The sequence below is a fragment of the Amphiura filiformis genome, chromosome 2 (genome assembly GCF_039555335.1).
Source record: "Amphiura filiformis chromosome 2, Afil_fr2py, whole genome shotgun sequence".
NCBI lineage: Eukaryota > Metazoa > Echinodermata > Ophiuroidea > Amphilepidida > Amphiuridae > Amphiura > Amphiura filiformis.
The window spans coordinates 19,287,357-19,299,264 of record NC_092629.1 but is presented as its reverse complement, the minus strand read 5'-3'; the positions used below and the strand labels follow the sequence as shown (position 1 = coordinate 19,299,264).

The window sequence follows — 11,908 nt, the reverse complement described above, 5'->3', positions numbered from 1 at the left end:
ATTAATTCATCTTAAGTCTTGAACTCCTCTTAACTTTAAGATTAATCTTATCTTCTATATTATAAAACAACTTAAGATGAATATCCTTCTTAAGTTGCCTCTAAACTTAAGAGGGGGTCAGGGGCCTCTTAACTTGGGGGGATTCATCTTAAGTCTCAGAGGTCAAATTTTGGCGGAAATTGTTAATCAAAACAAATGCACTACTAATAGGAAGGTTGGATTTTATTGTCAAATATGGCAATGTTTTTGGCGAATCACCTGCAAATTCTTGTAAATACGCGAAGGGAGAGAGTATAAGAGACTGCATTCACCCACTGGATAAATGGAATGGCCCAGAAAAATTGCTCTGTTGAGTCCCTAAGTGCTTCAATATTATCATCATGCATCACATTGAGTGGTTGACTGCACACTGCTTGCACTCACGTACGGTACAGCAGACTTGGAATTTCTTTTGGTTTCACTTGAACCTGACAGTTATGAAGTCGACAGTCTACAGCCATTATCAACAAGAAAGGTACTATTATTAAACTTGGTTATTAAACTAAATTATAAATGGCAAGTAAGCTTAAATCAGTTAAGCTTACTTGTACTTTATGTTGTTAAGCTTAATTTCAGTTGGGGCTTAAAAGTTTATTACACTGTTTTGCAAAGACCTCACTCTGGTGGACCGATTGCGTTTCGCATAAAAAACAAGTTACACCTGCGTCATGTCAGCGTGCGCGGGGGTCATGCGATGGTAAGAATTCCAATTGAATGAACGCAGCTTTCAATAGCGTGATGATTTTTGCGTACACTGCGCGATGTACCCCAGCGTGTGCGACTGTGTGTGAGTAACTCGGTAGTGAATCCAACCATGCCAACGCACTCGTGATTGCAGGGTTCGCAGGTTTTTGCCGCAGGTGGAAAAAAACGCGGTTTTAACCGCGGTTTTAACCACTTGGCAAAAACAGTTTTTGCCGGCAAAAATGGCAAAAACTAAGAAAGTGATTTATAATTAATTTTTTTCATCTCAAAACAAATTATTAAGTTACAAAAATAAGTTCCCGAGTGTAACAAGGCCAGATTTTGTAATTATAGCAATATATTAAGAAATTAAAGGCATGCGTTTTCATTGCTCAAGTGCATTTAATCGAAATGTGGCATGTATCAAATTCAAAACTTTTTCATTTTAAAGACTTGATGAGACAAAAAATATGTTAAATGATTCGTTAAAATATGTGTGTTACTGTTTATGAGCTTTCTGTGTCACTTTTTAATATTTGAGTGACTATATGCCAGTTTTTGCCAGTTTTGCCGGTTTAAACCAGGCAAAAACTGGCAAAAACAGTTTTTGCCAGGTTTTTGCCACTTTGCCGGCAAAAACAGGTTTTTGCCACCAAAAACCGAACCCTGCGTGATTGGTTAGCATTGTATCCAAGGTCGTGCTTTCGTGCTGTAGTTTGAAATACGCGATATTCGATCGCGGTTGTATCAGTGCAGCTGTTGAAAGCTGCGTTCATTCAATTGGAATTCTTGAATTTGCTCACGGATGGATTGTCCTTGCATTTGTGCGTTAGAGAATATGCTCGAACAACAACCCGCATGACCCGACTTCATCATGTTTTATACTACATCACTGAGCGATAGCGATTGGTTTTTAGCCAATGATAGAGTGCTTTTTATTGCGTTGGGAAAAGCGCACAACTTTATTGGTCAAATACCAATGGCTCGTCGATTATCGATGGAGGTTAAATTCAGCTGTAAACTGCACCATATCAGGGCAATGTGAAAGGTCTTTGCAAATAAATGTGAAAGAGCTTAAAACAATTTAATGCCAAGGCCTATTCACTAGCACGGTTCCGCCATTATGTATTATGTGCAAGGAGAGCCTCAAACCGGGCCTCAAACTGACATCACATGAAAGGAATAATTGTAACTTTACACACAATGTTGTATGACTGGTCGGCGTCACTCCTCATTCATGTGTGTTGCCAGTTCGAAGCTCTCCTTGCACATTGTGCATGCAATCATGCACAGTGCTGAAATTTTGGTTGGCCAAGCGAAGTGTTGTGATTGATAAAGCATGATTCTAGCGGGGTCTCCCCGTCAATGAGAACCACCATCAGTCTGAATTTTTTAGGGTCAGGAACCCCACAGAGCCATGTAGCTCTGTAACAAACCCTAACCCTAAAAATTCGGACTGAGTGACGGTGGTTCAGCGCATGTGCAGGACCTTATTGCGCAATTTGTGTATATTTGTACAAATAAAACACAGCTGAAGTGTTTTCGACCATGTGAAAATACATGTTTACATACATGTGTAATTGCTGTAAATAATTTTTGCTGAGAGCGTACCAGTTCCACGATGGTAGTATCATGGTACATGTATTTTATGAAAAAATGTGATGCCCGGGTATAAAAATCGGATGCACGACCCCTGAAGGACATCATAAAACAATTGATATTTGTACTTCAATGGTGTAAATCAACCACAATTTTATGCTGTGTACTTTTGACCATTCGAAAATGACGTCTTACAGTCTTATTATTATTTTTTTAAATCTTCAACAAAAAAAAAGTCTTAAAAAACACCTAATTCCTCATGTTTTTGAAACTGTCATGGGCTTTGAGACATAACTTTTTTTTTAGCCTGATTTCCTTCGGGGGGTTGTACATCCGATTTTTGTAACCGGGTCCCGGGCGTCACAATTTTTGAGTGGGACTTGATTCCCCTTTCCTGGGTAAGTGGGTATTATAAAATACTAGGCAGTTACCCGTATTTGGCGGTTCTCGGCTGAGCGCTATTACCTGGCTGATGGTGACTGCACCCACCAAGTTTTATGCCCATCCAACAGTTTTTACCAATTTGACCTCAGATGACCCTTGGTGACCCCGAAATGACCTTCCAAAAATTTGGCTCAAAATGTTGACTGTACCCACCAAGTTTCATGTCCATTATGACAGTTTCACTAATTTGACCTCAGATGACCCCGAAATTACCTTCCAAAAATTTGGCTCTAATTGTTGACTGTACCCATCAAGTTTCATGTCCATTATGACAGTTTCACTAATTTGACCTCAGCTGACCCCTAGATGACCCCGAAGTGACATTCCAAAAATGTGGCTCTAATTTTTTACTGTACCCACTAAGTTTCATGTCCATTATGACAGTTTCACTAATTTGACCTCAGCTGACCCCTAGATGACCCCGAAATGACCTTCGTTGACTGTACCCACCAAGTTTCATGCCCATATAACAGTTTTTACTAATTTGACCTCAGCTGACCCCTGGATGACCTCGGATAACCCCGAAATGACCTTCAAAAAATTTGGCTCTAAATGTTGACTGTACCCACCAAGTTCCATGCCCCTATGACAGTTATAGTAATTTGACCTCAGATGACCCCCTCGAATGACCCCAAAATGACCTTCCAAAAATTGGCTCTAAATGTTGACTGTACCTACCAAGTTTCATGCGCAAAATACAAAGTTTTTAGTAATTTGACCTCAGATGACCTCTGGTGACCTTGACCCACTAACAAATGCAAACTTTGTCTGGCTAGGACCAAGCTGCACCTACCCACCAAGTTTGAGGAATGTGCAATTCCTAGCCTCCGAGAAAATAGGCGGACAGACAGTCACAGACAGACAGACACCCACCCAGACAGACAGACAGAGTCACAGACTACCAGTATTATTATATACAAATGTAGATGTACCATATCAGTGTGCCATATGTTTCAGACCATGATTCAGATTTGCATGCGCAGTTTAAACGAATATCACAGTTTGCTTGTTGTAAAGTCATTGGATAGGCGCTTAGGGGCATGGGCTTTTAAGGGAATGAAAACTACATTGCATTTAAAGGATATGATTATTAATTTTTAATCTTCTCTAATTTCTCAAATACAGGAAAATGTACTCTCAATGTTCAACTTGTCTGCAACAGAAACAGAATCCTCAATGTAGTATGATGGACAAGCAGCACACAAACTTATGAGCGTCATATTTTGCAGGAGAGTTATCTTTTAAGCTTTTGAAAATGCTGTGAGAATGGATGCTTTAAAACCATGGCTGATTGATGACTCCGATTCAAAACCCACTCACAGAAGCAGAGGAAGAATAAAATAGGTATTGAATTTTTTTTTTCTATTTTTCCCAATTTTTGGGAATGGGATGATAATCATTCCTCAAATCTGTGAGATTAGAAAATTTTCCCAAAATTTGGCATTTTGTCTTCAAAATAGTAGAAGTTCTTAGAATGCAGGAGGATAACTGGCATTGGGGTCGGGAGACACTCACTAAAAATGGGTGACAGGGGACTGACAGGAATGTGTGCCCATTTTTCAACTCACTCTCACACCACGACCCACCTTTATTTGTTTCACCGAAATCCCTCTCACCCAATGACCCCCTCCTTTGTTTTCCTGTCACCAAAAGACCGCCTTTTTCAAAAATATTGGGAAAATTTCTGACTGAGTGACCTCTGTATTTTTCCATTATATTTCTTTAAATTTTTTTAAATTAAAATTTTTTTTTTTGTATTTTGACCCAAAAATTTGCCCGGTCTCATTGAATGACCCCCTTTTTTTGGTAAGATATTCCACAGTCTCACGGAAAGACCCCTTTTCCGAGCAGACAAATCCCGGGAATAACCTGTGAGGATGGTCATGGATTGGCAACCTTGAATGCTTTACGGCACTGCTACAACCACAACACTAACCCACTAGATCTCTGTGATATCAATTATGCATTCAAAATTTTTTTTTAATACCTATATTTAAGCAGCAATCAGAAGAGGTTAGAAAAATATGCGGAAGTAAATAAAATATTTAGAAATAAAATACAGGCCTACATGTATTGGTAAAAAGCTGAACGTCTATGCTTGAACTTGTCTAGTTTACACTAAAAATATTACCATAAATTCTGTGTAATTATATAAGAATGATTATATATTTTTCTCTCTCTCTCTCTCTTTCATTTGTTTCTAGGTGATACCAGCCTCTAAAGTGAATAAAGTGCCTGTACGCCATGGCAATTGCTGGGGGCTGCATTATTTTCAACATCAGACTGACTAGTAGTGCTGGAGAATTTTGATGCAACACACTAAAGAACTATTCAAATATCACTTGTGTAATTATTTCATACACTCATATATCAAAGCAGCCAATCAGAAGCGGTTAGAAAAATTTGCGGACTGCATTAATTGTGCGTACTATGCGCAGTGCTTTCGCATGCGTTCGCATCGCATAGGATTGATTAATTTTTCAGGCAGGTTGATGCATATATAGTTGTTTCTATTTTCCAACATTTTTAGTGATAATTTTGTTAAAACAGCAAAAATTACAGGTTTGATTTTCTCTTGTGTATGAAATAGGTTAATAAATGCGTATCACTAATTGTCTGCTGTACCGTACGTGAGTGCAAGCAGTGTGCAGTCAACCACTCAATGTGATGCATGATGATAATATTGAAGCACTTAGGGACTCAACAGAGCAATTTTTCTGGGCCATTCCATTTATCCAGTGGGTGAATGCAGTCTCTTATACTCTCTCCCTTCGCGTATTTACAAGAATTTGCAGGTGATTCGCCAAAAACATTGCCATATTTGACAATAAAATCCAACCTTCCTATTAGTAGTGCATTTGTTTTGATTAACAATTTCCCGCCAAAATTTGACCTCTGAGACTTAAGATGAATCCCCACAAGTTAAGAGGCCCCTGACCCCCTCTTAAGTTTAGAGGCAACTTAAGAAGGATATTCATCTTAAGTTGTTTTATAATATAGAAGATAAGATTAATCTTAAAGTTAAGAGGAGTTCAATGAATCATTTTCATTTATATACTATGGTATAGTAAATATTGGAGTCACGTGCACGTGGTAGCTGCGACCAGCGAGTTAAAAAAATAAACGACTCAAAGACAAAGGTATATACTTTAAATGTGGCGGTGAAAAACAACGAGCCACAATGCCTCCTGAATCAGGGGGCGTGTCCCTTGTGGAACTCAAACCTTAGAATATGATTACTACTGTAGGCTTAAGGAATAAACACATGCACTGCCATGCGAAATTTTGTAATATCCTGCACCTGCTTGCATATCCCAGATGACGTTCAAAACGGGTAGATACAAGTCCTGTAAACGAAAGAAATAACGTTTCATGACATAAGATCAATAGTGGGTCTACTGAAATGCCAGCCAAATATACGATGGCCATGATGGCATTGAACTTTGTGAAATATGTTAAGTTATGACCTTTATATTCACAGGGGTAGCCTACTATTGGAGGCTACATAAGGCTATCGGTCATGAAAAGGAAATTTACATTTATTAATATTTACTTAAATATTTGTGGCACATCTGCTCCATTCTTAAAACAATTGCGCGCGAAGCGCATTGATATTTGCACAAATAGGGCCTACCACTAATTAGAGGTTAATTACAATAGTAGTAACTCAATTGTCAAAAAACTCCTTTGGCCCGCAGCATTTAATAGTCATTTGAAAGATCAAAGACCGATATTCAATTTCATTATAACCGATATTATTTAGAGGTTAATAACTGCGCATCAGTTATTTGGAGGGCATTGTGAAAAATCTAAACATTTTGCCTTTGGAACCGAGGAATATCCCGAGGGCGCAGCCCCGAGGATATTCCGAGGTCCAAAGCAAAATGTTTAGATTTTTCACAATGCCCGACATATAACCGATGCAAAGTTATTAACCTCATTCATAGCCGTCACTTTGATCTTTTAACTTTACAAAATAACACAAAATTTTCCTCAAAGTTTGTAAAAATAAACAATTTTTACATCTTCCCTTTCCCAAAATCGATCAGGCTAAAACAAAACGACCAATAACAAAAGTGCGTATCAGAATCTGTGCAAATATGGTAGCGCGCAATCCAAATACGGCAGCCAGCGCGCGCGCAGTTCGTTGGACGCACAATACGGCGCACGCAGAAGTCAATTGTGTGCGACATTGGAACAATTACGCATTTTGCGGTCAATTGTGAGATATTAATGACCTCGATTTGCGTTCGCGTTTTCACAAATAATAAAATATGATTGGATCGCACGCATCGCGTTTATTAATGAGGTTATGAATATTAATTCTGCATGCGCCGTATTGTGCGTCCAACGAACTGCGCGCGCGCTGGCTGCCGTATTTGGATTGCGCGCTACCATATTTGCACAGATTCTGATACGCACTTTTGTTATTGGTCGTTTTGTTTTAGCCTGATCGATTTTGGGAAAGGGAAGATGTAAAAATTGTTTATTTTTACAAACTTTTGAGGAAAATTTTGTGTTATTTTGTAAAGTTAAAAGATCAAAGTGACGGTTATGAATGAGGTTAATAACTTTGCATCAGTTATATGTCGGGCATTGTGAAAAATCTAAACATTTTGCTTTGGACCTCGGAATATCCCGAGGGGCTGCGCCCCTCGGGATATTCCTAAGTTCCAAAGGCAAAATGTTTAGATTTTTCACAATGCCCTCCAAATAACCGATGCGCAGTTATTAACCTCTAATTCATAACCTCATTAATAAACGCGATGCGTGCGATCCAATTACATTTAGTTATTTGTGAAAACGCGAACGCAAATCGAGGTCATTAATATCACACAATTGACCGCAAAATGCGTAATTGTTCCAATGTCGCACACAATTGACCGGCGTTTGCGTGTTGTTGTGCGTCGAACAAACTGCGCGCGCGCTGGCTGCCGTATTTGGATTGCGCGCTTCCATATTTGGACAGATTGTGATACGCGCTTTTGTTATTGGTCGTCCTGTTTTAGCCTGATCGATTTTTGGAAGGGAAGATATAAAAATCATCTATTTTTATAAACTTTTGAGCAAAATTTTGTGTTATTTTGTAAGGTGAAGAGATTACAGTGACGGTTATGAATGAGGTTAATAACTTTGCATCGGTAATTTGTCGGGCATTGTGAAAAATCTAAACATTTTGCTTTGGACCTCGGAATATCCCTCGGGGCTGCGCCCCTCGGGATATTCCTCGGTTCCAAAGGCAAAATGTTTAGATTTTTCACAATGCCCTCCAAATAACCGATGCGCAGTTATTAACCTCTAACTAAATTTATATTGAAAACGCCTATAAGGTCTGGCCACAGAATTAGAGAAGGAGAACCGGGACTCCCTATACCGCCACGTACAATCGCGCCGTCAGCTATGGGGAGAAAATTGAGGGTATTCGGGTCCTTGCCGACGGTGCGCGGAGACGAAGTTGTGACGAACGAAAACAATTCTGCGTCTCATCTGTAGCGTCTTGGTACTCGCGTGCAGGTCGCATCAAGTGCGTCTCTCAAATGCGCTCATTATCTATGTCGCGCCTGCATGACAACGAATACCTCGAGTGCATTCCGAGGGAAACCGAATACCCCCAATTGTTGCTCCATGCCTGTATCAAGATGGCGGTCGAGTCCTGGTTCTCTGGTTTTAATTCTGTGGGTCTGGCATATATAGGTGGCATACTGATTCTCACGATTTTTCTCATTTTTATTGGGTTTTTATTTTGAATACTCCATATTTCCCCCTTCATCTCAATTTTCCGCCCGTGGCCCCTATGAATTAGATCATGTCACATTTAAAAAAATCAAAATACTGTAACCCTTTTTAGGGGCACTCGCGTATTTTGTGCAAGGAAGAGGACAGACCTGATCATACCTTAACGCTGCATTGTCCTCAGCTTGGCCGTAATGACATCTTTCACGGATTGAATGTTCATGAGTCATGACTCCCCTTGTCATCAGATAATCTGCAATAAGTTATAATAATCATAATGTAATCAAGATTATATGGTACTAGATTTCGCGGTTCTCGTGTTGGGTGGTTCTCATAATAGGCCTATCTCTAATTACCAAACACCCGTTACCCATATACCTGCCCTGACCTTTTAAACTACTATGATAGGCCTGCGTCTCTTCTTAGTGATCAAGACCAAACTTGACACAACTCTGTTTTGTAGCGGTGACGCTTACTTCGGTATCCATAATCTGGAAACCAATCATTCACCTCTTCCAAGCCCTGAGTGCCCTGCTACTACAAAATTACCCCGAAAATACCCCGGTATCTGGATGTAGGCCGTTACTACTCAAGTAATGAAATCAAGCGGCAGAAATGTGAATTATGGACGCAATAGGGCCGTCCTGGTCCGATGAGATGCACCTGTTAGTCACATGCACACTGTAATGCTTTCCGATGCCCGCAATGCGCCCGTCGGTACTCCGCGAGCACGCGATAGCTCCGCGCATACGCGCTCTGCGTGCACGCGATAGATCCGCGAGCACGCGATAGCGCGCGGACAGACGGACAAACTCTCTATAATTAGTATTAAGATATCAAAATTTTAGCCGTTAATGAAAACATGCAATTAAGTTTTTGTTCCACTCGAGAAATTGATTAGCAAACTAAAATAATGCGAACTTGATTAAGGGGTGGGGTATGAACGTTTGGACAGTATTTATTGTGAAACATTAGAGCACACCAGACATGTCAAATTGCATTCTGAATACGAAGAATGTCCTTCTGATATCAAATAATGTTTTTGAAATTCGCAATGTAATACACATTTTATGGCAAATTATTAAAAATTGATATTTTTGATATTAAACAGTACTCGAAGTTAACTTTATAAATCTGACGATTTATACTTAAATTGTATGTAGGTGAGATGAAAAGCCGACGATCAAGTGAAAATTTTGACCTTTCGTATTGAAGATATCGACAAAAAAATAGGTCTTTTGGGGGAAAAAATCCATATCTTCAATATGAAAGGTCAAATTTTTCAATTGAACGTCGACTTTTCCTCCCAGCTACATGCACTTTAAGAATATGTCATTAGATTTATAAAGTTTACTTCGAGTACTGTTAAATATCAAAATATCAAATTTAAATAATTTTTCATATAATCGTGAATTTCAAAAAATGAAAATTATTTGATATCAGAAAGACCATAACTTTGCCATAACTTTGCAATTATTCACGCAAGACATATAAAAGTATACATTTTTATAAAGGCAAGACATCAATGAATCTCAATATAAATTACAGATTTGGTGTAAAAACAACAAATATGAAGAAAATCACAAAAAAATTATTTTTTGGCAATTTTTGTTTGGTACATCATAACAAAAAACCACTCTTTCCAAAAATGTTTGTTTTGGGTTTTTTCTTAGTCTTGAGGCAACATTTCAAAAAGGTTTTTTTTTATAGTTTTTTTTGATATTGGCCTTATTTTTTGAGATATAGACCATATAAGGCATCAAAATGAACTTTTTAAAATTCACAAACGCCTATTTACACAAAATGATGCCTAAAAAAAGGAATAGGCCAAAATATAAGAAAATGAGAAAACCGTTTGAAGTTGATCATGCTTTTTATGATGAACATAATTGCTTACCTATTATAGATGCTGTATTTATTGAGTTATCGTGTACCTAAATCGTCATTTTACCGAGAAAATGTCTATGGTTGCTCGAGTATACCCCGATGGTACAACAAAGATTTTCTTTCCTTTTAAATTGCGGAAACGAGTGAAATGGCCAATTCTATGCCAAAAGTGCCTTTTGGAAATTTTTAACAAAATTTTGGAACATTATTGCTCAAAACAGGATCATTTATTTCAAATTTGCTAATCATGCCTCCATAGATTGATGTCAGACCTACTTCAAGATAATAAAGAAAAAAATATGAGGAAGCACCTTGACAGTTTTTTTTTCATTATGAAAAACGTTACGGACGTTACATTTGACATAAATTGTAACGTCCGTAACACTAAATCAACAGTGTAGGACGATACAGGAGTATTAATTTCAAACTTACTTTTCATGTTTACATAGAATGGAGTCAGGGCTTGCTCAATATAGTTAACAGAAAAAAATAAAACACAGAACTGAGTGGAGATTTAAGGATATGTACCATCTGTCAAAAAGGCAGGCACTTTTGCGTAACGTCCGTAACGCTCGTTTCTAATTTATGTAGCTAATTAACTAAGAAAGCCAAAACAAAATTGCTTCATTATATTAAACATTAGAGTGTGTACCAGTAGCATACTAAGAAATAAAGTGTTATCCTAACAGCAAACACGTGTGCTATTGCAAGTTGCATGTATCTGTAACGTCCGCAACGGTGGAATTGGCTAAATAGTGAAATAAAATCCATAATATAGAGCAGTTAGAGTTAATAAATCTGGATTGTCTTTCCTTGTATTTATAAAAAACATAACAAAGTAAATACATTTGAAAAAAGCTCAATTTCGCGAAAGAATTAATGTCTAGAGTACACAGCCACATTAATACTACACTCTATATTTTATTCCCGCAAATGTAGCACTCTTAGAAAAAAAAGTGTTCTTGGCTTTCGTGTATCAATGTGTATGCAGAGCCCGTAACTGTACATTATTGAAAGATTTCCAATCTGTTTCCCTCTGACCTATTTAGAACTTTTTATGTGTAAAATTGTTCTTCGTGCAACAATTTCAAACTGTAATTACCAAAGATTAGCATTAGTCGATCTTCGTTCAGTTTGCCAACTATTTTTTTTCTACTGGAAAGCGATCTGCCAAGTAGGTTACAGTGTTTTAGCTCTGACGGGGTGTAGAGGCTTTCCAGTAGGAACCTCGTAATCTCTCCTACGTCTGTGAGGCGGTTGGCATGACTGTGCCCTTATCGAAGATGGAATTTCCTGTCAAAGTTGGAGGGAAAAAAGTAAAGTAAGAAAAAATCAACAAATTTTGCGCAAAATTACCGCAAAAAGTGGAAATTTTCCGAATTTTGTTTTTTTCTGGGAGGGGGGGGGGCAACAGGGAGGCAAGGGTTCTGACTGGGGTGGAAATTGCCCCATGCCCCCCCCCGGTGCCGCCGCTGATCATATCTCAAAAGTATAGCCTACTTTGGCGTCGTGATCTTAACTC

At 38.4% G+C, this 11,908-nt stretch overlaps 1 long non-coding RNA gene across 1 annotated transcript; it reads left to right on the top strand.

Moving 5' to 3' along the window:
- The first annotated feature begins 266 nt into the window (after window positions 1-266).
- On the top strand, window positions 267-5,376 carry LOC140145961 (uncharacterized). The gene is made up of 3 exons (XR_011858157.1): window positions 267-514; window positions 3,892-4,110; window positions 4,971-5,376. It is a non-coding gene; the product is annotated as an uncharacterized lncRNA (long non-coding RNA).
- Window positions 5,377-11,908: the final 6,532 nt, after the last annotated feature.